Source organism: Lissotriton vulgaris, chromosome 3_1, assembly GCF_964263255.1.
Source record: "Lissotriton vulgaris chromosome 3_1, aLisVul1.2, whole genome shotgun sequence".
In the NCBI taxonomy this organism is placed as follows: Eukaryota; Metazoa; Chordata; class Amphibia; order Caudata; family Salamandridae; genus Lissotriton; species Lissotriton vulgaris.
The window spans coordinates 2,086,086,794-2,086,111,467 of record NC_141689.1 but is presented as its reverse complement, the minus strand read 5'-3'; the positions used below and the strand labels follow the sequence as shown (position 1 = coordinate 2,086,111,467).

Below are 24,674 nucleotides of genomic sequence, written 5' to 3'. Positions count from 1 at the left end.
TGTAAAGCGCCACCCTGCCTTGCAACGTCAACTGTAAGGATTTCGGCCTTTCCACGTCTGTGCGAAACTCCCTGAGCACCCTGTAAAGATTGTGATCCAGTGCCACTGCTGTATGGGTGGTAACATAAATCCCCAGATATTTTATGCCATTGGGGGCTATCTGAAGCTGGTTAGGGTGATCATTGTCCAGTCCACCCTGGCCCACTGGATAAAGGCACGATGTCTCCCAGTTAATTTTATACCCCTTATGTGCGATGTAGTCTTCACAACTAGCCATGATATTAGGGAGCGTCATTTCAGGGTTTGTAACATACAGTAGTATGTCGTCGGCATACAGGGAGATGAGCATTTCAAAGGCCTCGTTCTCTTCCCCCTGGAAAGCCGTTATACACAGATGCACTCGGATGACACATGCGAGGGGCTCCAGAACCAGAGCAAACAGGAGAGGGGACATCCCTGATGAGTACCCCGTCCTATAGAGAATTCCCGCGACACTACACTAGTAACTCTGGTTCAGGACAGGGGTATCTCATAAAGAATGCCGATCCATTGCCTGAAGGCAGGGCCAAATCCAAACTCTTCCAGAGTGGACATAAGAAAGGACCAGTGAAGGGTGTCAAATGTTTTCTCAGCATCGAGGTTCAGGATGAGGTGAGGGTCTGTTCTTGTGGTTACCACATCCAGCCAATTATGTAACCTCCTAAGGTTAAGTCTCGTCGACCTCTTTGGCATAAAGCCAGACTGATCTTGATGGATGAGACTGGTTTTTACCGCGGTAAGCCTGTTGGCTAGTATTCTGGACAGTATTTTGGTCTCCATAGTAATAAGGGAGATGGATCGGTACGAGCTATACTTCTGCGGCAGTCTGTCCTTCTTAGGAATTACCACAAATGTGGCTGTCCGCAAATCCATGTGGAGACTGCCCACCTCCTGCGCCTCCAGGTATAGATGTAGGAGATATGGACTAAATAGTGTCACGTTCTGCTTAAAAAATTCAGGGGGGAGCACATTAGGGCCCGGGACCCCTTCCCAGTTTTCAACTGACCAATAGCTTCTGTGATTTCCTCGTTCGTGATCTTTTCTTCCAGTGTCTGCGACTAGCTTGTTGCTAGCTTGGGAAACTGTATTTTCTGAAGATATGCCTGTATTTGTGCTGGCTCTGCCAGAGAACTTTTACATAGAAGGCCTCAAAATACCCAGCTGAGGCGTTAGCTATTTCAACGGGAGGTGTTTGTGTCTGACCATCCTCTGTTTGTATCGGGGTAACCAACCTACTAACTAGCTCTTTTTTGCTAAGCCATGCAAGCAATCTACCAGTTTTGTCACCCGCATCATACAGATGCCGATGCATGGCTTGTATAGTGTGTTGCACATCCTTCTTGGCCAGCGCAAAGTATTCCCTTCAGAGAATTTGTAGTCTCCACAACAGGGAAGGGTCATCACTCATGATGGCCTGTGTTTCAATCTGTAGGAGCCGGGATTCAAGCCCTGCAATCTCTTCACCTTCTTTCCGTTTTTTTATAACGTGATGGCGGAGTCTACAGCCCCCACATTTTCACGAAAGTATAGTTCCGAGTCCACCCTGATTTCTTTGGTAACCTGGGGGTCCCTCAGCTCCCATGGGTCGAGCTTCCATTCCCCGGCCGGGCATTGTGTACGGACACCTACTGTGAGTAACAGGGGTGAATGGTCTGAAAGACCTCTATCCAAGTATTCTATTTTTTTAACCTCCCGTATTTTTCCTGCTGGGGCTAGTATATAGTCTAACCTCAAGAAGGCTTTGTGGGCACCGAAATAAAAGGAATAGTCTTTGGTACGGGAATGGGGCCTGCGCTATGTGTCAGTAAGTGTCAGTGTGTCTGCAAACCATGTAAGCGGTGTCTCTTTGGGGCCGCCCATTGGGATTGTCGTGCGGTCCAGTGTGTGGTCCATTACATCATTGAAGTCTCCTCCAATAATGTGAGCGTCGGAACTCGCTTCCTGAAGGACCTCTACAAGCTTCTCCAGTGTTTGTCTTTGTAACCTGGGGGGTGCATATACACTAATGAAAGTGATGTTTTGTCTGTTCCACACACCCTCAACTACAACATATGTACCACTGGGATATATCTAGGTGCGCTCAGTTCTGAATGGCAGACTTTTCCTGATTAGGATGGCCACTCCTCTCGCCCCTGGTGGAGAACCCCGCGTGAGCTAGTGTCTTGTATGCCCCTCTGCCTAGGAACCCACAGTGCGTGCCTTTCGGATGTGTCTCTTGCAGAAAGATGACATCTGGCTTCAGTCTTTTGAAATATGCCAACACCAGTCCTCTCTTAACCTTATTCCCCATCCCATTTACGTTCTATGAGAGGACTGAATAAGTGCCCTTACTAGATGTCGTCATCATGACGTTGTGCCTTGCCCTTCCCACTGCTGCAGCTGTTTCCCTGGTCCCTTTGTCTCTGTGTTTGCAATCTCAAAAAATGTACATTCCTGCTATTTTGCTAAGTAACTGATTAAGAACCCCAACCCCTACCCCCCCACCCCACCCTTCCACACTTTCCTACTACCTGAACGACTGCCCCTTGGGTCAACATGACCAACTGTGTCGTGTTTGGATTGGAGAGGTCTGTCGCCCACCTCCCCAAACTTACTTCATCAAGCATGCGCGGGAGCCTGCGCATGCGCATTCCTGGCGAGGAATGCACATGTGTAGGCTCCCGCACAAGCACAGTTCCAAGAAGAAGGCTAGATGGACAAGGAAGATGACCCCGCGATAAGGTACATTTTTTCAATCTTATTTTAGGCTTTAATGTTGTTTAATATTGCGGGCGGGGGCGGTTGGGGGTGGGCGGGTGTCGTGTAAAGGAAAGATGCGGAGATGCACAGAGATTGGTTCAATCTCTGTGCCTCTCCACGTAAGTCCCTTAGGCGACTCCCGCCCACCCCATCTCTCCTGGCCTGATGCTGCTCATCGTTCTTCTATTTCTGCTGGCCGGGACAGAGTGTCTGTGTCATTTTCAATGCCTGCACCTCCCGGATTTTCAAGGAGATTAATGTTTTGCAACAATGGGTGATCCTCCTACGAGTCTGTTGTAAAGTCCTGATCAGTGCAGTCCGCTGAGCACTGCTGAGCGGTTTCCTCCGTCCGCGGTTTCATGCTGGGTCTATCCATGCGGTGCGTGCTTTCAGAGTCCCAGGCCTGTGGCGTCGACCCTGCCACCCTCCTGCTCCGATATGGTGTCACCCTAAGTTGTGCACTCGGGGCAGTTGCAGTGCTCCTCCATTTAAGATGTTGCGATCTTGATTTGTTTCTGCGTACCGGCGGGGCTTTTCCTGAGAGTGGTGCTGGGCTCCCCGCTGCTCTTATCAGAGGGTGCTCCTCTAACCAGTGCCAGGCCTCTTCTGGAGTGTTGAAGAACAGTGTCTTGGACTGATAGATCACTTTGAGTGTAGCGGGGAAGAGGAGAATGTATGTCATTTGTAAATGCCGTAGTTTATCTTTCATCGAATCAAATGTTTTGCGGTGTTTTTGCACCTCTCGTGAGTAGTCTGGGAACACCATTATTTTGGTATTGTCCAGCCGTATTTCCTACTTGTGCCTGATTTCTCAGAGGATGAGGTCTCTGTCCTGATAGTTAAGAAACCTCGTGATCAGCAGACATGGTGGGGCTCCCGGTGGAGGCTGAGTCCCCAGTATTCTGTGTGCTCTTTTGATTACAAAGCATGGTGAAAAGCGTGCATCAGGGAGTGTGTCCAGTAGCCTTTTACGCAGGTAAGCACCAGAGTCTGACCCCTCTATGGCCTCTGGAAAGGCAAGAAAGAAGAGATTGTTTTTCCTAGCTCCATTTTCATCATCAACGACCCTTCAGAGCCCAGAGCACATCCTTCATGGCCTCTTTTAAGGCCTTGACCTCTCCTTGGAGCATGTGTGCGGTGTCTTCAACTTCCTATATGCGGTTCTTGACGTTCGGAAGGTCTTGACGGAGCAGGTTAACGTCTACTTTCATTTCGTCAATTTTACCTTCCAAAGCCTCTCTGGAAGATTGAATTGCCTGAAGGATAACGTTATTATCCAGTGCGTCCATGGAAGCAGAGGCAGGGCGGTCCGTCAAATTTGTCCCTCTTCCCCTGCCTCTGCAGTTTTGGGTCTTTGTCCTGTGCCATCTGGGACCACTACTAGGGCGGAGCGGCTAGGTTGTAGATGTTATGAGGACCGTGGGGCCACCAGTGTTTGTGGGTTGCATTCTCCTAGTGAGTGTCCTGCTGTAGGCCGTGTGGTCAGCAAGTTTCCTCAAGAGATTTCCCTCTCTCCACCCTTGGGGAATGCCTTCCCCACTTTTCTGTGATCTCCGGGGGGCAGGGATCTTGGTGCGTCAGGAGTCCCGTATATCCCCTTGGTGGCTGGAGTACCTTACTGGTGGTGGTAGTGTCGAGTACGTGCCATTTTTGCAGAGGTCTCTCACACACTTCAATCTACAACCCCTGCAAAGGTATGGCAGAGCCCCTGTTACCACTCGCTGGGCTGCATATGGTTCTCGTGCCTTCTTACGGGTCTGCGTGGTCCACCCAGAGGAGGGCTAGGCCCATGTGGCATGTCGTCTGTTCACCACTGGGCATTCCCCAAAGCCCCAGGCGGTAGACCAGATGTCCCAGGACTCTGCCCTTGTCCTCGGGTTGGGTCTCCCTGCAGGGCATTCCCTCTGTGGTGCCCTTCGCTGGGCTTCTTCGCGCTGCACTTCAGTTCTCCCAGCACCACACCAGGTGGGTCCCCAAGTGTAGGCTCACTCTGCAGCCCCGAACATGGAGCGAGTGCTCAGCAGGCAGGCAGGGGGTTTGAGGGTGTGCTAACTTCAGCCTGATGTGCCCCTTTGCGGTCGCGTTCGCCGGCTCTCCGCAGGATCTCTTTACTTCCTTTGTTGCTGTTTGCCTTTGCCTCCGATTCGGTCACCGGTCTGCCCACGTCTCTGCAGGCTCCTCTATCTCCCTCACCCTCTATCGTGCAGCTTCGGGGCACGGCAAGGGTCTTCACTCGCCTTCCCGTGCGCGCTTGCCCCGGTCCGACCAGGCTCATGCTCCTTGTGGGCACACCGGGCGGTGGGCCCTTGCTGGCCAGCCAATTTGAGGATGACCAAATGGCACAGGGGCATTGAGTCGGGGCACAAGCTCGAGCAGACACTCTTGAGCGGCAATGCGTAGAAAGACGGCGTTGTTGCCAGAGCTAATCCCCGTTGCCGCTTTGCTCACAAGTGTAACGGTGAAGGCATATGACGACGTACTGTGCAGCAACCTCAGCGGCCCAGCGCCGCTCGTCGCACCCGTTGTCGAATAGACAAGAGGGGGACCCTGCGCGGAACCCCCCAGCACCACCATGTCACTGTCTTCTCTTGTGGCGTATAGCCCCAGCCCGGTGTCTCGCAGCCAGGGTTCACAGCTTTGCCCAAGCCTACGCCCTCACCGATTCCGCCATCTTGCCTCTGAGGCCATTGCACATCTTTACTCATTTGCAGGCGAATTACATCAGGTTTCCTACGTCTGGGGTCTTCTTCGTGGGTGCGCACTGTCCGCACTCTTGACCCTCGGTATTGCAGGTCAGGATGTCTGTTTTGAGCTGAGGATTTTATTAGGATCATTGACAGGCTCACGGAGCTCCGATCGGACAAGTCTAGTCTGCCATGCTGCTGGCCACGCCCCCTATTCAGACATCTCTTGAACATCAACAAGGTATTGGGCAAATTTAGCAGGTTTGCCAAATGTATGAGGATTCTAAAACAAATAAATAATCACTTATATCAAATTTCAGCCACATTATCTATTGGGTGAATTAATGTGCACGAGAGCATATATGAAACATTCAACAGTTAATTATGATTATTTGTATCAACATCAAGTATTTCATTAGTCAAATTGTCTAGATACCCAAAGGATTACCTTTTTTTCACAGCTTGAAATATATATGCAGAAACAGTTCAGCAAATAACATAATTCTCAAACTTGCATGAATAGTTCAGTGCATCTTTATAAGACCTACATTTCTGGATTAAAAAGAGAGGACATATTAAGGACCTTCTAAAATCATTATAAAATCTACAAAACAAGATAAAATGCTCGGTTGATTGGGTGACTTTCCCATCGCACTGGAATTTAGGAATATTTTTGTCCATGCCTCCTTTTTAGGAAAAACAACTAAATGATGTAAAATTCCCATCCACAGACTTGTAAAATAAAATCTCTCTAGTACATGTGTTAACCTTATTAGGTAACCTTGTATGCCTTCCTGTACCAGTCCTGCCATATACCTTGAAACACTCAATTTTCTCCTTGCTCTTTTTTCCCTATCGGTCTTTAGTTTCCCTAAATATGTTTGTCAAAACTCTTTTTTACCAAATTGTAAAATACTTACAAGATTCTTAACTGTCAAAATTTCATTGATTTCTTTTCATAGCTGAATGGGTTAGCCATGGGATCTTATGATAATACTCTAAAGTAAAACAATCTTTAACAATTTCTATGGTAAACTTTGTTCCTTCCTTGCTCCAAATATTATATCAACTGGTTATTGCACTAACACAAATGGTATCTTCTAGATATGGTATACCTATAACTCTATGCATAATATATGTAGGTATAGAACGGGGTACAGCGATGAGTCTGCAGAGAAAGGAATCTTCATGTAATTGTGGTGTACCCCAGACAGTAGCCCAATAGGAGACAGATGGAACACATTTGCTCATAGTCAGTTGCACCATTTCTCCTATAGGCTTATTACCTATCTTCCCAAAAAATCCAAACAGTGTCTTGACAGATCTAATAAGCTTACATTTTACCATATCTAAGTGGGGACCCTAGAAACCAATTGTGGGAGAAAGTATACCCAAATAGCTGAAACTCTTAATTTCTTCCAATTTATAGTCTCTCGCATAATGTGTCTTTTTCCTGGCTTTCCTCCAACTACAAGTCATCACAAAAGTATTTTTCAGGTTGAGTTTTAGAACGTTCTGCTCCATATATGCGATGAGTAGATTTTATCAGTTGTTGTAGACCACTGACAGTTTTACTATTATTGGTAATGGTTAGAAATTATTTTCTTGGATTGAATATATCACCAAAGTGAATTATCCGGTCTGTTGGGGCAACAACTGTTTCCACTTTGATATCTGAATTGCCTTTCAAACAAGGTGAGTTAGTTATCCTCCAAAATAATGTGGAATCTCTTGATCCTATTGCCCTATCCAGACTAATCCTGGCTTGTACTTGTAACTCTTTTTTCTCATCCTGAATGTCTGTTTATATATGTATCTAAGTTGTTTAAGCTCATCCTTATCCCTAATATCTGTCTGTAGGGCCTTTCTTATGCTTTGATTATCCTGTGTACATTGGTGATCAAACCAGCCTTTATTCCGTTTCTTATTCCCCCTATTTGTCACTTTTAGATTAGCTGATATGGCTGATGCATCTTGCCAAAAGCCACCACTTTGTTCTCTGAGATGGGCCTCAGGGGTCAGTACAAATCAGGAAATGTTGTTTGTTGGCTTTACCCACCTTCTCCAGGACTGACAGTTTATCTATTCCTGCCCATTTGAGGCTACTACTATTATTCCTGGCCACCGCGATATTAGGTACTAGGGGAGAATCCTTACATTTTGCCTTCATACCATTCAAAGACATTATAATATGGTCAATGTACGATGAGTTACCATTCCCTTGAAAGGTGGGTAATGGTAAACAATTTTTAGCAACATCTTGTTGCAAAAATTCTAAGTCATACTTATATAACAGCATAATTATCTATTCCCCATACCTATCATGTGGGAAATGAGGCAAGTTGTTCCCCTGGGCATCGGTATATCCACAAGTGCTCCTCAGTGAATATCGACATTTGCTGATGTTAAAATCCCCCATCCCAATGTAAGTACAATCACCCTCTCGTCCCTTAACACGTTTAGCAATTTCTATGTCATGGTCCTCCATGACTCATTACCTAGTATTAGTGAAATCGTCATTATAAAAATATATCAGTGAAAAAAGAACCATCTTGTCCAACTGCAAGAGGACCAATTGAAAATAAGGGGACTTGGTGAATGATTTTTTTATATTTACCTGGGCCGTAGTAGATATTAGAGTTGCCAAGCCTCCCTTAGCCCGCCCATGTGATGATGATATTTTTGGGGTAAGTAAATCAACAAAACCATCAATGGCAAATTTGTGTGTCTGCCAGGTGTCCTGCAGACACATAAGTTGTGCGGAATTTATACAATTTTGCCAATCCGTATTGTTAGTTTTGTTTTAAATTCCTGCAAAATTCCACGTTCTGATTTTCAACATATAACCTAACAGGGCTTCTCTTATCGTCTGCCTGAATTCCGCAATCATAGGAGTAGTATTTCTTCTCAAGCTCCTAGATTCATTTGGTTAAGGGACGACAGGGTCCTTTGTAGCAAGCCATCTTCCCTTTTTGGGGACTGTGAGGTCCTTCACTTTAGTATACAATTCTCCGCCCATTTTACACTTGGGGGTTCCCTGGTCTATCGACCACCTGGACCAGCTAAGGACTTTCTAGAGTCCTGTGGGGACGCTCTGGCTGAGCGTGCTCTGCGCTTCTCCAAATATGTGTTTCTTGGTGATGTGAATATCCACCTCGATCACCCTGAGGTACCTGACTCCTTAATCCTTTTGGATGCTTTCCACTTGGCTAATCTCTTCCAAAGAGTCCTGTTTCCCACTCATCTTGGAGGTCACACCCTTGACATCATTGGGGCTAACTTCCCTCTATCGGTGAAAAGACCGAGGCCGGTTGCATGGTCCGACCATTTTCCTATCTTCTTTTCTTGGGCCATGACTAATCTTTTTCGTCCGGCTCACTGCCATCGCCCCCCTGCCTGTGGGAGATTGGACCCAATGGCGTTGGGTGCCTCGTTGGTAGCCTCTCGCCCCGCCCTCACAGGTGACCTGGAAAATAACATAGTCCAGTTTGACAATTGGATTACCTGCGCACTGTTGTCCTCGTCTGGTCCCTGTAAGTCAAAATTTCGGAGAAAGTCGCCCATTAAGCCTTGGTTTTCCCCCAAACTGGCTACTTTGAAACACGATTGAAAAATAGCTGAGAGAGTTTGGTGGGCTGGGGCTATTGCCTAGTCAATAGAAATCATCTCAGCGCTAAACAAAGACTGTACTATGCTGCAATTGGGGAGGCCAAAGAACAGTACTTCGCTAGGCGTATTGATCGAGCCAAGAATAATTCAAAAGAGATTTTCTCTATTGTGCAAAGCTTTTTGGCACCTAGCACACAGGCGGCTACTTCCCCGGTTTCTGATACGTGGTGTAACTCCTCAGCGTCTTTTTTTAAAGACAAAATAAGTAGCATCCAAGATTCACTTTCCACCTTTCCGGGGAATCCCGATGTGGTGCTCTCTTCACCGGTGAGGATGGCCGAGCCACTTTCTACCTTCATGAAATTTAGGCCGATTGATCTGACCAGCTCACTTAAGTTGGTGAAGGCCCTCAAGTCGGGCTCTCCGAAGGATCCTTGTGCTGCTAGGCTTTTATCGGAACTGGCTGATACCCTAAACACTGAAGTGAACTTTATGATCAATAAATCACTTTGCATGGCTTGTGTGCCGATGGCATGGAAACATGCCTTGATTCTCCCCTTAGTAAAGAAACCTTCTCTGGACCCTTCACTACCAGCAAACTACCGTCCCATCTCGTTGCTTCCTAGTCAAGGGAAAGTCTGCGAAAATGCTGTTACTTTCCAACTTACCAACTTTGTGGAGAACGAAAATAGGCTGCATCCGGCTCAGTCGGGTTTTCGTGCTGTCCATAGCAATGAATCAGCGCTGCTGGAGGTCACTGAGGCTATTAGGGCATGTTTGGATGCCGGCGGAGAGCAGCATTGGTTATGCTTGATCTCTCTGCGGCATTCGACACTGTCCCGCATGCCCTGCTTCTCAATCGGCTTTCCGCCATTGGCATCTCTGGCAGTGCCTTACTTTGGATCAGTTCCTTTTTGGAGGGCCGGCAGCAGCAGGTCTGGCTCCCACCGTGTGCCTCTGGGGTCTTGCCTGTGACTACTGGCGTGCCGCAAGGGTCATCACTTAGCCCCCTTTTGTTTAACATCTATGTGACTCCGCTGGTGGTACTGGCAGAGTCACTGGGGCTAAGGTTATGGCATACGCTGATGACACACAGTTGCTGTTTACTTGGCCCAAGGGGGAGATCGCCGTGGAGATGGCCCAACACTGTCTTTCTTCAGGTTTTCACTGGTTGGCCTCGGCCCAGCTGAAATGCAATGAGGGCAAGTCCGAGGTTCTACTGTTTGGCTCCTTTCCCCCGGATTTTAGAGAAAGGTTCTGGCCACCAGGCTTCCCATGTCCCTCTGAAAGTACTGGAGCCGTAAAAAAATCTTGGCGTCTGGTTTGACAAAAATTTGAACTTTTTAATGCATGTGAAGAAACTCTCTGGAACCTGCTTTGGCTTGCTTAAGAGTCAGAGGAAGCTCCTCCCTTTCCTGCCTAGCACCTCCAGAGAAACTGAAGACTACGCCAATGCTCTTTTGGTCGGTGGCCCAGGCTCCCCGGTAAAAAAATTACAAGTGGTCCAAAACTCTGCTGTTAGACTTCTTGTGGGCCTGTCTCCCAGGGACAGCGTTGGGCCACATTTGCGTGCCCTGCACTGGCTTCCAGTGGAAGCACGCCTGAAATTTAAAATGCTTACCATAGCGCATCGGGCCCTATATGGCACTGGCCAATCTACCTGCAGAATAGATTTTCCTTCTACGTACCAAGGAGGCAGCTTCGGTCCTCTGCTCTTTTGTTGATGCAGACCCCAAAGTTTAAACGCCAGCGTCTGTGAGGTAATTCCTTTGTGCGCAGGGCGGGTCTGGCTTGGAATTTGTTGCCTTTTGCCATGAGGAGCATCCAAGACACACTGCTGTTTAGGAAGAAACTTAAAACTCTGCTCTTTTAAATCAGTGGTGCGGGCATTTTCCCTTTTTCTGGAAGTTAGCGCCAGGACACTCCCAAGTAGCTGTGCGCTCTACAAATTAAATATAACATAACATAAAATAACATCCTTTTCTCCTCAACCACCCCGATGTCCGTCCTGTTCGCTAAGACCTGAGAGTGAGGCAAATCTATTTATACATAGAACCAATATAATGTTCAAGTTGTGACATCCATGGGAGACCCTGCAGTCTAGGGGCCATTGCTGAGGGTTTATAGAAATAACCAAAGGGAACAGCCATTCTGCTCTCCTCTGAGTCAATACAATAGTGTTGTCTATCCTGGAAGTTGGCTAAGATTGTTTTCAACACAACAGGGTGTCAAAAGTTAACAATACCAGAATCAACATAGCCTATTTTCCATGTCGGCCCAACCCTGTTTACCCTTCTGACCATGATTATTTCTTGGTAAAGTACACTGGTGTTGGGAAATAAGAGGACAGACAATGAGTAACCTTGTTTCTTAAATCTGTCCAGGTCAAAAATGCATATCTAATTTTGGTACACCCTTCAGGGCAATGACATATGGAGTAGCTTCATGGGGTAGATGTAATATATTGGCAAAAACACTCTTTCTAAATCCCTTTCTTTTCTTCATCAACTATAACAGTTCTGTTACATTCCTGGAATAGATACCCGAGGGGGACCCTCTACGTTAGCTATTTCACTGTTGGATGGTCTCTGAGATGCCAATGGATGAGGTAATTGAGTATGATTTACTCATGTTGTTTGTTCAGTCCTAATGGGCTCAGTTCCACCAATCATACTTTGTTCTGTATAATGGATATCATCATTTAGGGTTATTTGTAGCTACGTTTTTAGTGCAGCTATCCTCTCTTTGATTCCATTAAGTTCCGTAGGAACCTTCAGCTCTATATTATACATTTTTGAATGGAGAATTTTAAGCAATGTCTCCAAATTTGTGTTTGTTCTCCCCTTTGGATTATCATTCTTCGTAGCTGAACTAGCATAGCGGGACTTGGGGTGATTTTTGGGGGTTTGTCTCAAAAGTTCCCCCAAATGTTTACTTCTTTAAGCTGGGGAGAATTCAAATCCTGGGTAGGAAAAGTATGAATAATCCCAAAGCCTCATTCGAAACACAAGGGGCATTTTTGACATTAGATGAATGTTTAGTGAAAGTGTCGCTATCACCATACTCCACTGGCATTGAGGTAGTATCTCCCACAGTTTCCACATTGGCACTACTAAGGGCCTCATTTGCAGCATGCTTAGTAGCAGCAAACCTTTCCTCCACATTCATTATTTTATTTTCTATTACCCCACGGCATCTGTTAAATAATTAGTAATTGGGTTTGTAGTTTTGTTCTGGCTCTTCCCTACAGGACATTCCTGGTTGATCCTGCCAGTAGCATATGCTTGTCTCAAAGATTAAGCCATGCACGTGTAAGTACACACGGCCGGTACAGTGAAACTGCGAATGGCTCATTAAATCAGTTATGGTTCCTTTGATCGCTCCATCTGTTACTTGGATAACTGTGGTAATTCTAGAGCTAATACATGCAGACGAGCGCTGACCTCCCGGGATGCATGCATTTATCAGACCAAGACCAATCCGGGCTCGCCCGGCCGCTTTGGTGACTCTAGATAACCTCGGGCCGATCGCACGTCCCAGTGACGGCGACGATACATTCGGATGTCTGCCCTATCAACTTTCGACGGTACTTTCTGTGCCTACCATGGTGACCACGGGTAACGGGGAATCAGGGTTCCATCCGGAGAGGGAGCCTGAGAAACGGCTACCACATCCAAGGAAGGCAGCAGGCGCGCAAATTACCCACTCCCGACTCGGGGAGGTAGTGACGAAAAATAACAATACAGGACTCTTTCGAGGCCCTGTAATTGGAATGAGTACACTTTAATTCCTTTAACGAGGATCCATTGGAGGGCAAGTCTGGTGACAGCAGCCGCGGTAATTCCAGCTCCAATAGCATATATTAAAGTTGCTGCAGTTAAAAAGCTCCTAGTTGGATCTTGGGATCGAGCTGGCGGTCCGCCACGAGGCGAGCTACCGCCTGTCCCAGCCCCTGGCTCTCGGCACCCCCTTGATGCTCTTGACTGAGTGTCCTGAGGGTCTGAAGCGTTTACTTACTCTACAGGACATTCCGCTAGTTTCAGTTTTACCATGGTTATACAATTCCAAGGGCGTTTTGCAACAGAGGGGACAGCCTCAGCTGTTCGCAATTGTCCAATGTAATTAATACATATTCCTGAGTTAAGACAGTCACTTACAGATAGACCCATCCTCTATCAGAGTCTGCTGTCATCTAGGTTGACAGTGCCTCAGGCTGAACAGCATACTCTGAGCAGGGGAACAAATAAAATATAAGTGCAATGTATCCACAAAAATGACAATGTAATACAGCATAATGGTGAAGTTAATATCCACTCACACTTTTTGCGGGGAGCTCAGGTTTCATAGGGGGGTGGCCCTGCCCTGGCTCTTCCTGGCAAGGATGGGCCTGACCTTTCCTACAGTTTCGCACAAGCGCCATCCGTGCATGTCCCGCACTGCAGGATCTTAGTACTCCTTAAATACATATAATAACACTCAGGTACAGAAAAGCGGGGAATTATGGGACGTGGGCCCACAGTGGCAGCAGTTAAAACCCACGGCACCTGCTTCCAACAAGATGTAAGTAGTCGATCTTCTTTGAAGAAACTGTGCAGAACAGGTCTTCTTCTGTCCCCAGGGTGCAGACCAGCAGTAATATTGCTTGTGCTGAGGCAGGATACCAACAAATACAGCCCCCCAGCAGCAGAATGCAGGATGGAGAATTCCACCCTCATAAAACCTACATGCAGTCACTTGGCAACTGCCCAACACGGCTAGCTGAACTGAAAGCTTTAATTCTGGCACTTGAGAATACGGATTACAGATTCCCCACACTCATAGTGTATGACTTTTATTATTGTGTCCAGTCTTACAATAAGGGCTTACATTACTTGAGTCAGAATGGATTAAGAGACTCCAAAGGGTACACAATAAAGCACAAGATGCTTTGGGGACAATTGGCCAAACTGAAAGCATGTTTGCCACAGACTCATGAGATTTACGCTCTGAGTCATCAGCATGTAGGAATACACGTTGCAGGAAATTCCATGACTGACGAAGCCACAAAGGCAACAGTGCAAACTGCTGCAGTCACTTCAATTACTCATTCTAATACAAGGATAGATGAAGACCTCATGATCGCTGTCAATGCTGCACGTAATGGCACGTTCTTGCAGAAAGAATTTCCAACTAAATACTCCTACCAGTTAAGCGTGCCAAACATTCCATTTGCTCATATTCCCGGAGTGCAGGATAGTGTAAAACCATATTCAGCTTGTAGGTTAGGATTGATCCTAGCAGCACATGAAGGCCTAGAATCTGCTCACGTAGGGGTGGGGGCTATAATTTTATAATTGCATAAATGCTATTGGTGGCCAGGTCTATATAAACAGACAAAGGACTTTGGGCCAGATGTAGGTAAATCTAATTTACCGACTCAAAAATACAGAATTTTACCGATTCAGCATTTATGAATCGGTAAATTAGAAGGAGGGAGATGTAGGTAATTATTTTTGGGGAATTACCGAATCTGCAAGATTCTGTATTTACCGATTCGGTAAATACCGAATCGGTATTCCCCATTGATTCCTATGGGCTTTTGAGCCCATAGAAATCAATTGGAAATACTGACTTGGTTATTTACCGAATCAGTAAATACCGAATCCAGCAAGGGTGCAGGGGGTGTCACTTTGACACCCTCTAGCACCCCAAGTGCATGCTTGTGTGCCATGTGGCACACATACATGCCCTAAGGGCATGTCTGTGTGTCACATTGCACAGGTGTGCATGCACAGATTTGCATGCACACCTGAATTCGGTATTTTACCACCCTATAGGATTGGGTGGTAAAATACCGACTCTTAAGGGCCTGTGGCACTCTGTGGAGTGCCACCTACATCTTGATTTACCGAATCGGTAAAAATACTGATTCGGTATTTTACAGAATCGGTAAATTTACCGATTCTGTAAAATAATGGCCCCTACATGTCAAAAGCCAAATACCGGTCGGAAATGGCCGAAATCGGCCGTTTCCGACCGGTATTAAGGCTCCTAAATCTGGCCCCTAGTGCTTAAATGTGACATCAGTCATCAGATGAAAGTTTCGACCAGAGCTCCCCCACTGAAGACACTCTATTCTATTGATCTCTGACTAGTCTCTGGCTTGTGTTTATTTGGACCACTGAGCACCCTTACACTATGACAAATCTTAGAAGTATAGCATGGTAGCAGTGGATTTCTGCTCTTGATTCCTTTGAGTCGGCCTCCGCGATCAGCTGACACTAGATTTGTTGTAAAAGACGTGCAAGTCTTCATCGGGACATATGCAATAGCCACATGGCATTTGGACAAGGGTCCGGCATTCCCATCTACGGCTAACAGAGACACTGCAAGAAAACTGGATGGGACTGTGCAGTACTCCTTCCCCTATCAGCCAGAAGAAAACAAGGTAGTGGAGAGGAAGAACCGAGACTTAAAGCAGTCTTTAACAGCTAGGGTATTAGGTTCATGTCACAGTTGGGTTCACCAACTATATGGGGTACTGAGAGCCCTCAATAAACTGCTTAAAAAATCCCTGGGTGGTCGGCCTCTCTTTGAGATCCCGTTTGGGGTTAAGATATGGGTTCCAGACCTTGACCGTCCCAGTACAGTGGCGCCAAAAACACCTTTTGATATCAGTGAACATTTAGATGTTTTATAGAAACTGAATGACTTTCGAAATGCTCACAGCAACGTCCAACGGAAACAGTCCACCATTGGTAAATTGAAGGAAGCACCAGCAACTCCTGGTTGGATTCCAAGGATTCGTGATCTGGTCGGGAAGACGATTGTAGACATGAAGGAACTCGGGCCATCCTACAGAGAGCCTGTACCTGTCCTGACCATTGAAGGTACCAGAACTGTACTTTTACCATTCCTTGCTGGCAGCAAACACAAGAGGTTTGTGTTTATTGATCTCATCAAATCAAATCATGAGGACAGTTCTACACAGTAGGAGCAAAGGTCTCCTGGATAGTTAGCTGTCTCCTCTCATTACCCTACAGGATCTCCCGTTAGAACTTTGACCAACGATGAAACCACCTGTCCCAGGCTGGGGACAGATAACACTGAAGTATCACTTCTTCCTGTTATATCAACAAATGCAATAAAATTGTATACAGAAACACAGATTTCAATTCTGCAAACAGACAATGACGGCTTCTACTGTAATGTACCAACAATAGAGTCATCTGCCAGTTCTACACGCTCCACGAGCCTCATAACTTTGAGCCAACAACCTCAGGGTATTTCATCAACTTTGAGGACTTCTCTTCCGAATCATCAGACCCGGATCCACCTCCACAAGGGAGACCACGTGAATTCTACATTTGGCTCAAAGACATTCCTTATCCCTCCATGGATATACATTTGGATTACTATTTCATTACTTTCCTCTTCATCTGGATTGGATTTTTTCTGCTTCTGACCGAACACAATCGTTCACAATGCTCTGCTGTTGAACTCATAAACAAAGTTTTGAAACCCCATTCTTCATCACACAAAGGGCCACATGTATCATGCATTTTACTGGTCACACATGACCGATACACATCGGGCTGTTTGCGAGCAATAAAATGCATTTTGGAATGTATAAGTTCCAATTTGTGATTCAGTCACATGTTACTGGATCGCGATTTAGAATTACGAATACATACTGATTTTGTATTAGGAAGGGGCATGTTTAGTGCGTCCCTTCTTAATACTGAATCAAAGCAGTGTGTAAGAATGCTTTGCGACCAAAATGTGGTCACAAAACTTTTGTATTTTACCCCCTACTTCAAGTAGGTGCCACCCATTCGCAAATGGTGAGGGGTTCTAGAGGGACCTCTTCCCCTTTGAAAATGGTAGCGAAAATGTTTTTTCAGAGCAGGCAGTGGTCCCACGGACCACTGTCTGCTCTTAAAAAATTAAAAGAAATATTTAAATTTTTCTTTTTTAACCGCAACCCGTTTTCCTTGAAGGACAATGGGTTGCATTTAAAAAAAAACGGAGTGCTTTATTTAAAAGTAATCATGGACATGGTGGTCCGCTGACCCCTGCAGGGCACCATCCCCATGATTTTAGTGATTCCTAATGGGTAACAAATTGCTACCTACCTCAATAATATTCATGAGCTAGGTCGATTTGTGACCCACTAGGTATCGCTAGAGTTTCATACATTAGGAATAGCGATTACCTAATTGTGATTCACAGAAAATCACAATTAGGTAATCGCTATTTCCACTCTTGACACATATAGCCTTACATGTGAGTAAAGGGAAGGTTAGGGCCTGGCAAGTGGGTGCACTTGCCAGGTCGACATGGCAGTTTAAAACTACGCGCAGACACTGCAGTGGCAGGTCTGAAATACCTTTTCCTGGCTACTCATGTGGGTGGCACAATCAATACTGCAGGCCCATTAGTTGTATTTGATTTACAGGCCTTGGCACACTCAGTGCACTTTACTAGGGACTTAGCTATAGGTCAAATATGCCAATCAGGGAGAACCAATTGTAATACCAATTTCCACAGGGAGCTCTTGCACTTAGACAGATCAGCAGTGGCAAGGTGCCCAAAGAATCTAAGCCAGCAAAAATGAAATCCAGCACAGCATCAAAAATACAGGAGGTAGAGGCAGAAAGTTTGGGGAAATCATGTCAAGGATGCCAAGTCTAACAGGTAATTGCTATTTCCACTCTTGATACATATGGCCATATGTGGAAAGACTTTTTCCTGTTGAACATTTCACCTGTTCGGGTTCCTGATGGAATTGTTTGGGATAAGGTATCTTATGTTACATTTGGTCCAACTTAAACTTTACATATTCCTTATTTATTCCATATTTCTGTCAATGATATTGTCACTTCTGGTACTATCTCTGATGATTGGGACATTAATACAGTGCATGAAATGCCTGGTGGTCGACAGCACTACATGATTTGTAATACTGAAGAAACGTGTAGATGGTAGATCTAATTATGATGAAATGTTCTGTTTTCACAGTTATGGTCAACATTATTTACATATAGCAAGTACTCCACGCACAGTATTTAATTACACACAACAGGAACACTGCCCTATACCACCACAGGGTAGCTCAGAAAAACTCCTGCAGAAGTTGCATATTTTTCTTGTCACAATCCAGCTGACCCAGATTGCTGTTATTACAAACTCAAACCTTAACAGGTTAGGAAAACTATGCTTACTGACACCAAATTAATTTATTCTGCATCTTTCATTTCCCAGTTGTCGATACAAGGGTTTGACTTTAAGAAAGGCAACGTTGATTTAAAATTTACATGGGGAACTAAAGATTGGCAAGGTCAGAGGAAAGAGGCCTTATTTAGAGCATGCCTTATACTACACCAAATGATTTTCCTGAATAAAACTGTGCAGTAGAACTCATTCGTTGTCTAGGATAAAGGATAGCAATAAACTGAACATTCCCACATTCACACAATTTGTGAATTTGCAATGATTCACAAATTACACAGAGGACCTGATTGATAACATGGTTGGAAATGGGACACATGATTCACGTTCCAATCAAGAGGGATGGTTAGTGTGGGCAGTAGATACTAACAGATGTCAGGCAGGTTTTCTTGACAACACCAAAGAGTGTTGGAATAATAGGCCAGGCCACCCTATGTGCAGATAGATCATGCAGAGGTGGTCAAAACATACAGCATTGGAAAGTTGTGCCTAGACTGGCTAAAACATTCAACGACATCTGAGGGGAAACAGCACCTGTCTCTTCTTTCTGATGGCATGGCCATAAAGGATTTTTTGTTAGGTCCTCCAAAGCCACGTCAAAAGTGATTTCTGCATATCCAGTGTAATATACAGTGAAGTATGAAAAGTTTCATAACAGGAAGCTGCTGAGAGGTTATGTGAGATTGACAGAGCAAAGTTTGAAAGGGCTCTACCATTAGTAGTCAATGGTATGACCACCTTATCCACTAGGATATATTCTCTGGGTAACATTGTGTCATCTTCTATTAACATCATACAGAGTGACATGTCCTCTTTGCACCATGGGCAATCACAATTAGGGCTATTATGCTACTAAGTTGGACTCTACAGAATGTATGACCTAAATGGCAGTAGCTTGTTATTCCATACAATCTTAATAAAGAACAGACCATTATGGCGCGGAAGACACAAAATACAGTATGTTACATATGCAAAAGTTACCATTTATTATTGCAGAGGTGCCAAGTGCAGAATGGGTAATTAATGGACTTATTTCTCTGCCAATTTAAACTTTACACTTCAAATACTGATTGCATAACCATCAAGTAAGCAGATACAAAACAATAGGAAAAAATGTTTGATCTTCAAGTTGCAAGGTCTTCCTTTGAGATGCAGTAGCTACTTTGAACCAATCTCCCACACCATTTTGGGGAGTTAGTGCATCACATTTTTAACATTTTCAACACTGTGGAGATAGCACACTTTATTAAGTCAATTGGCTCTGGTCTGGTTAGTACCTTCCAGATAGTCTTTGGAATGATTTCATCTTATATACACTCTGTGCTGGGAAGCATTTTTGGAGGCTTACTTCTTGTCCTGTTTCTAATTGTTGGGGCACTGATTTCATTCTATTGCTCAGCAATAGATGTTCCAACACACGGACAAATGAGGATGGCACTACCGTGTGCTACTGTGTGAGGATGATACAGTCCTTTTGTGCACCCTTGCTTCAAGAACTTAATGACAACTTGTTCTTGTCCTTTCGGCCTGTCTGGCAACACTGCATGCAGCCCGTATTCTGCTGTCAGCTGTGTACCTTTGTGTGTGCCCTGCATACACGCTTGGGGATGCAACTGGTCCAGTCTACGGACATTACACTACTGGTGGGTCCCCAAAAGATGCATCTGTATAGATGCCCCGCACAATTGCTTTTGCTTCAGAATGCATATTAGGAACATTCCTGGGATGCTTCAGCTCCTGGTCACATGGAGTTTAGCTTGTCTTCTGCAGATGCCCTACTGGCCATCACTCATTAAGTGAATGCTGAGGGGGTTAGATGTCAACATATTTGTTCCATGGAACTTTCAAGAGGAGTGCCAACAGTCATCTGTGGCGTTCGGCAATGATCCTCACTCAGCCGCACCCTCTTCAACGTCTACATGAGCTCCCTCGCAGCCATCGCAGGCCAACACAACCTCAACATCATCTCCTACGCCGACGACACCCAGCTGATCCTCTCCCTCACCAACGACCCAGCCTCCGCCAGAGCCAGCCTCCAGGAAGGGATGAACTCAGACAAGACGGAAGTCCTCATCCTCGGACCATCCCCCTCTGCCTGGGACGACTCCTGGTGGCCCCCGGCCCTGGGCACCGCACCCAAGCCAACAGACCACGCTTGCAACCTGGGCTTCATCCTGGACTCCTCCCTCACGATGGCCAAACAAGTCAACGCCGTCTCGTCATCCTGCTTCAACACCCTGCACATGCTCCGAAAGATTTTCCGATGGATCCCCACCGAAACCAGGAAGACGGTCACCCAGGCCCTCGTCACCAGCCGCCTCGACTATGGGAACACCCTCTACGCTGGAACCACAGCCAAACTACAGAAAAGACTCCAGTGCATTCAAAACGCCTCAGCACGACTTATCCTGGACATCCCTCGCCACAGCCACATCTCTGCTCACCTGAAAGACCTGCACTGGCTCCCCGTCAACAAAAGGATCACGTTCAGACTCCTCACCCACGCTCACAAGGCTCTCCACGACACAGGCCCGAAGTACCTCAACAGTCGCCTCACATTCTACACACCTAACCGCCAGCTCTGATCCGCCAGCCTCGCCCTCGCCACCACCCCACAGATCCACAAAGCCACCGTCGGAGGAAGATCCTTCTCCTACCTGGCAGCCATGACAGGGAACACCCTCCCCACACACCTACAGCTGACCGTGGACCATCTCTCCTTCAGGAAACAACTCAAGACCTGGCTGTTCTAGCAGTAGCGACCACCCCCCCTCAGCGCCTTGAACCCTTACGGGTGGGTAGCGCGCTTTACAAATTCTGCTGATTCGATTGTGCTGGGAACAGCTATGGTTCATCTACTTCTCTGAACATTTAAACAATCTGGCAGTTTCAAGCATCTGAGAGTTTTTGAAACCGGCTGTATTTTTCTTGACAAAATTGCTTTTAGAAATAGTGTTTACACTTACCTTTATTATATTACCTTTTTTAACATGCAATTTGGCTTTCTATATGCTTTTATTTTTTTTAAAAAGCACTATGCTTTTAGGATTTTAGTTTTTTATTGAATCTATATTTTTAGTGTATATTTTACTAAGCTTCTAATTCATCTCACATCCAAAGGAGTAGGTGTCATGTGGACACATTAGGCCCGGTTGGGAACACCACCATTTTACATGCTCACGTTTAAACTTGACATCTTTTCTCGAACGTTAACACTTGATACACTTTTGCTTCCTGCTTTTACAGATAATGTTACATTAAATAAGCCTTGTTTACATTTGCACATCTTCATAGGCACATTATCACAGCCTTGAACATTTTGTACAAAAGCTACATTTCACGATGCAAAATGGTGTTGCTGTTTAATGTTCGCTCAGGGACAGCTTTGTCAGGGTAGAACCAATAATAGCAGCCTGAATGGGACTCTGGCAAGGCAACATGGGGGAGTTTTACTATATAAACTGCATCTCTCCTTTGTTTAGTTAGAGGAGCATTTCACTGGTACTGATGAGGTCACCCCATGCTGAAATTCCATCCCAGCTGATTCATGCTTACCTCCTGCGAGGGATGATGCCCAGCTCTCCACAAAGAGGGGCTCCCTGATGACACATCCACAAGTAATGGGGGAGCTAGATCACCCCACTGAGATTGTTTGAGATTTACCCACCCTATGGACACTAGGATAGGGAGCGCCAGGTAGGAGCATAACTATCAGTATACATCTATGCAAGCATATATTGCATGTAACGGCCAAATGGTTGAATTCATCTTCTTCAACATTCTCGTAATGCTAATTACACTGGTCTGTTTCCTTCTATTGATTATTGCAGCACACATATTTCACACAAGAATCATAATGCTTCAATAAATATTGAAATGCTATATTGTGCATTTCTTGTGTATCTCTTTAGGTATGCATGAGTAAACAAACTAAAAGGTTCTAGATCTGTTTCCATGGTTTCCCTGGGAGTCAGGGTTGTCATGTTCTGAGGTTGTATATTCCCCGTGTTAATTTAACTGGTTAGGGGTACAGGTGGTGCTCTTTAAACTAGCAGGACTAAGGGCAACATATCCTGATCGTGTCCGTAGAATCAGTCTTGCACAGTTTGGGTGTTTATGTTGTCCAACAAATGCATAGTTTTACTGAGAAAGTATAAACCATACGACAATATCGAAGAGTTTAACCTTTGTTTTTCTATAAATGTCAAGTGTCCAGTGTCTTCGAGAGAACATTGTTATGTAGAGGATGGTATAGTACAGTGGAGCACAGTGTTGTACGGTGTGGTGTCATAGAGTATTGTAGAGCGGAATAGAGTGGAGCAGAGTAGAGTGGGGTAGCGAACAGTGATGCAAAGTGTTCTAGAGTGGAGTGGCATTTCGTATAGAGGAGTGGAGTTCATAACAGTTCAGTGGCAAAGCGTACAGTTGGGTTAAATATCATAAATTGTCATGGTGTGTCACGCAGTACAGTGAAGTGGTGTAATGTGTTGGAAAGTCTTGTGGAGTGGAGTAGAGTGTTGCACAGTGGAGGAGTGTTGCAGGCTGGAGTTAAGTATAGAGTTGTAAACTGGAGTGTATGCGATAAAGTGGAGTACAGAGTGTAGTGTTGTTTTGTAGATTGCAGTTGAAATGAGTAGAGGAGAGATTGGTAGAGTTGAACAGTGTAGAGCAGAGTTTTAAACAGTGGCATAGAGTTTGGTAAAGTATTATATAGTGTATAGTGAAGTGTAATCGATTGAGGTTGAGTAGGATAGACTGGATTAAAATGTCATAGAGTTTATTGTTATGTTGTAGAGTAGAGTGGCATAGGCTGTCATAACATAGAGTGTAGTAAAGTGTTATAGAATGGAGTGGTGTGGCGTACAGTGGAGTGGACTGCTGTTTGGTACACTGTTGGAAAGTGTTGTACAGTCAAGTAGAGTGTAGTGGAACAGAATGGATTAGAGTATTGTTGAGTGCAATATCGTGGAGTCTAGTAAAGTGCAGTACAGTGTGAGAGAGAGGAGTGGAATCGAGTGTTTTAGGGTTGATTGTCATAGATTGTCATAGAGTTCAGTTGGGTGGAGTGGTATAGATTGGAGTAGTGCAGTACAGCAAAGTAGAGCGGATTAGTATGTGATAGAGTTAAGTGGAGGGGAGTGGCATAGAAACAATTGCGTAGAGGGTCATAGAGTGTAGTAGAGTGTTGTTTAGTTGAATGGAATATACTACAGTGCTGTACACTCGTACAGAGTGAAGTAAAGTGTTGGACAGTGGAGTGCTATAGAGTGGAGTAATGGGTGGTACAGTGGAGGGGCACTGATTGTCGTTGAGTGGAATGGAGTGCCGGTAAGCAAAATAGATTTGAGTAGGGAGGAGTGGAGGAATACAGTGAAATAGCGTTAAGTTCAGTAGCATACAGTGGAGTGACATACACTGTAGTGGCGTACAGTGGAGTGGGGTAGAGTATAATAGCATACAATGGAAATAGTGTAGGGTTCAGTAGCGTACAGTGGAGGGACATACACTGTAGTGGCATACAGTGGAATGGGTTGAGTATAATAGCATACAATGGCGTGCCGGAGAGTGGCGTCCAATAAAATAGCATAGAACGCCATGCATGATGCAAGGGTAACACAATATAATAGTACAAGTAGGCCTCAGTTATATCGTGAGACATGTTATAACGCGTTAACTTCTCGCTATAGCATGGTACATTGGGATGACAATTGAAAGCTATTTTTTAAAATAATTAAATATGTTACACATTGTAAACATACTGTAGTAAATTATATTTGTGAAATATAATTACAATGTTTTAACATTTTTTAAACATATTTTGGTATTTGTTTTTGGTCCCACTGTACTTCCTTGGTATATATAAATACATAGAAATGATATATAATTTTTCCCTACCTATTACCCCCTCTCCGAACTGCAGTATGGGTCCATTTACCCCATCCCCTAGAGCTCAACCCATGTCTCCCCCCTATGGATGGCCCCACTCCCCGTGCCGTAGTATTGCCCCATGGACCTAATTCACATTGCGCGACCTGTGTCTCCCACCTCCGGAAGGAGCAAGAATTTTCTCTTGTTACCTGCATACAACCACAGGCACAGAAAAATGTTTGTCCCCATGGGCATAGAAGAATGTTTGCTTCCACTGTGGGGCCATATCTGGTTCCGCAGGGTGGGCCCATATTTGTTGTAGCTGCATCCAGCACCAAGGATGGGTACTGACTGGGGAGTTGGCAAAGGCCATGGGCTCCTTAGGGCTACCTCTGTGTCCCCAAACATTTATTTCCTGATGTGAGTGCCCCAAGTGGGCACTGGGGCTTTCACGAAAACAAAAGGGCAAGCTACTACCAGCACCAACAATGGGTGCTGGCCGGGGAGCAGGCAGAGGTAGAGGGC

The 24,674-nt window shown here is 45.4% G+C and overlaps 1 protein-coding gene and 1 pseudogene across 1 annotated transcript in view; one reads left to right on the top strand and one right to left on the bottom strand.

The window, feature by feature from the left end:
* The window catches only part of LOC147728838 (uncharacterized), a 1,063,528-nt gene that overhangs the window by 550,811 nt on the left and 488,043 nt on the right, over nt 1-24,674 (bottom strand). The window lies entirely within an intron of this gene.
* LOC147728840 (18S ribosomal RNA) lies at nt 12,329-12,935 on the top strand (annotated as a pseudogene; the record flags this gene model as incomplete).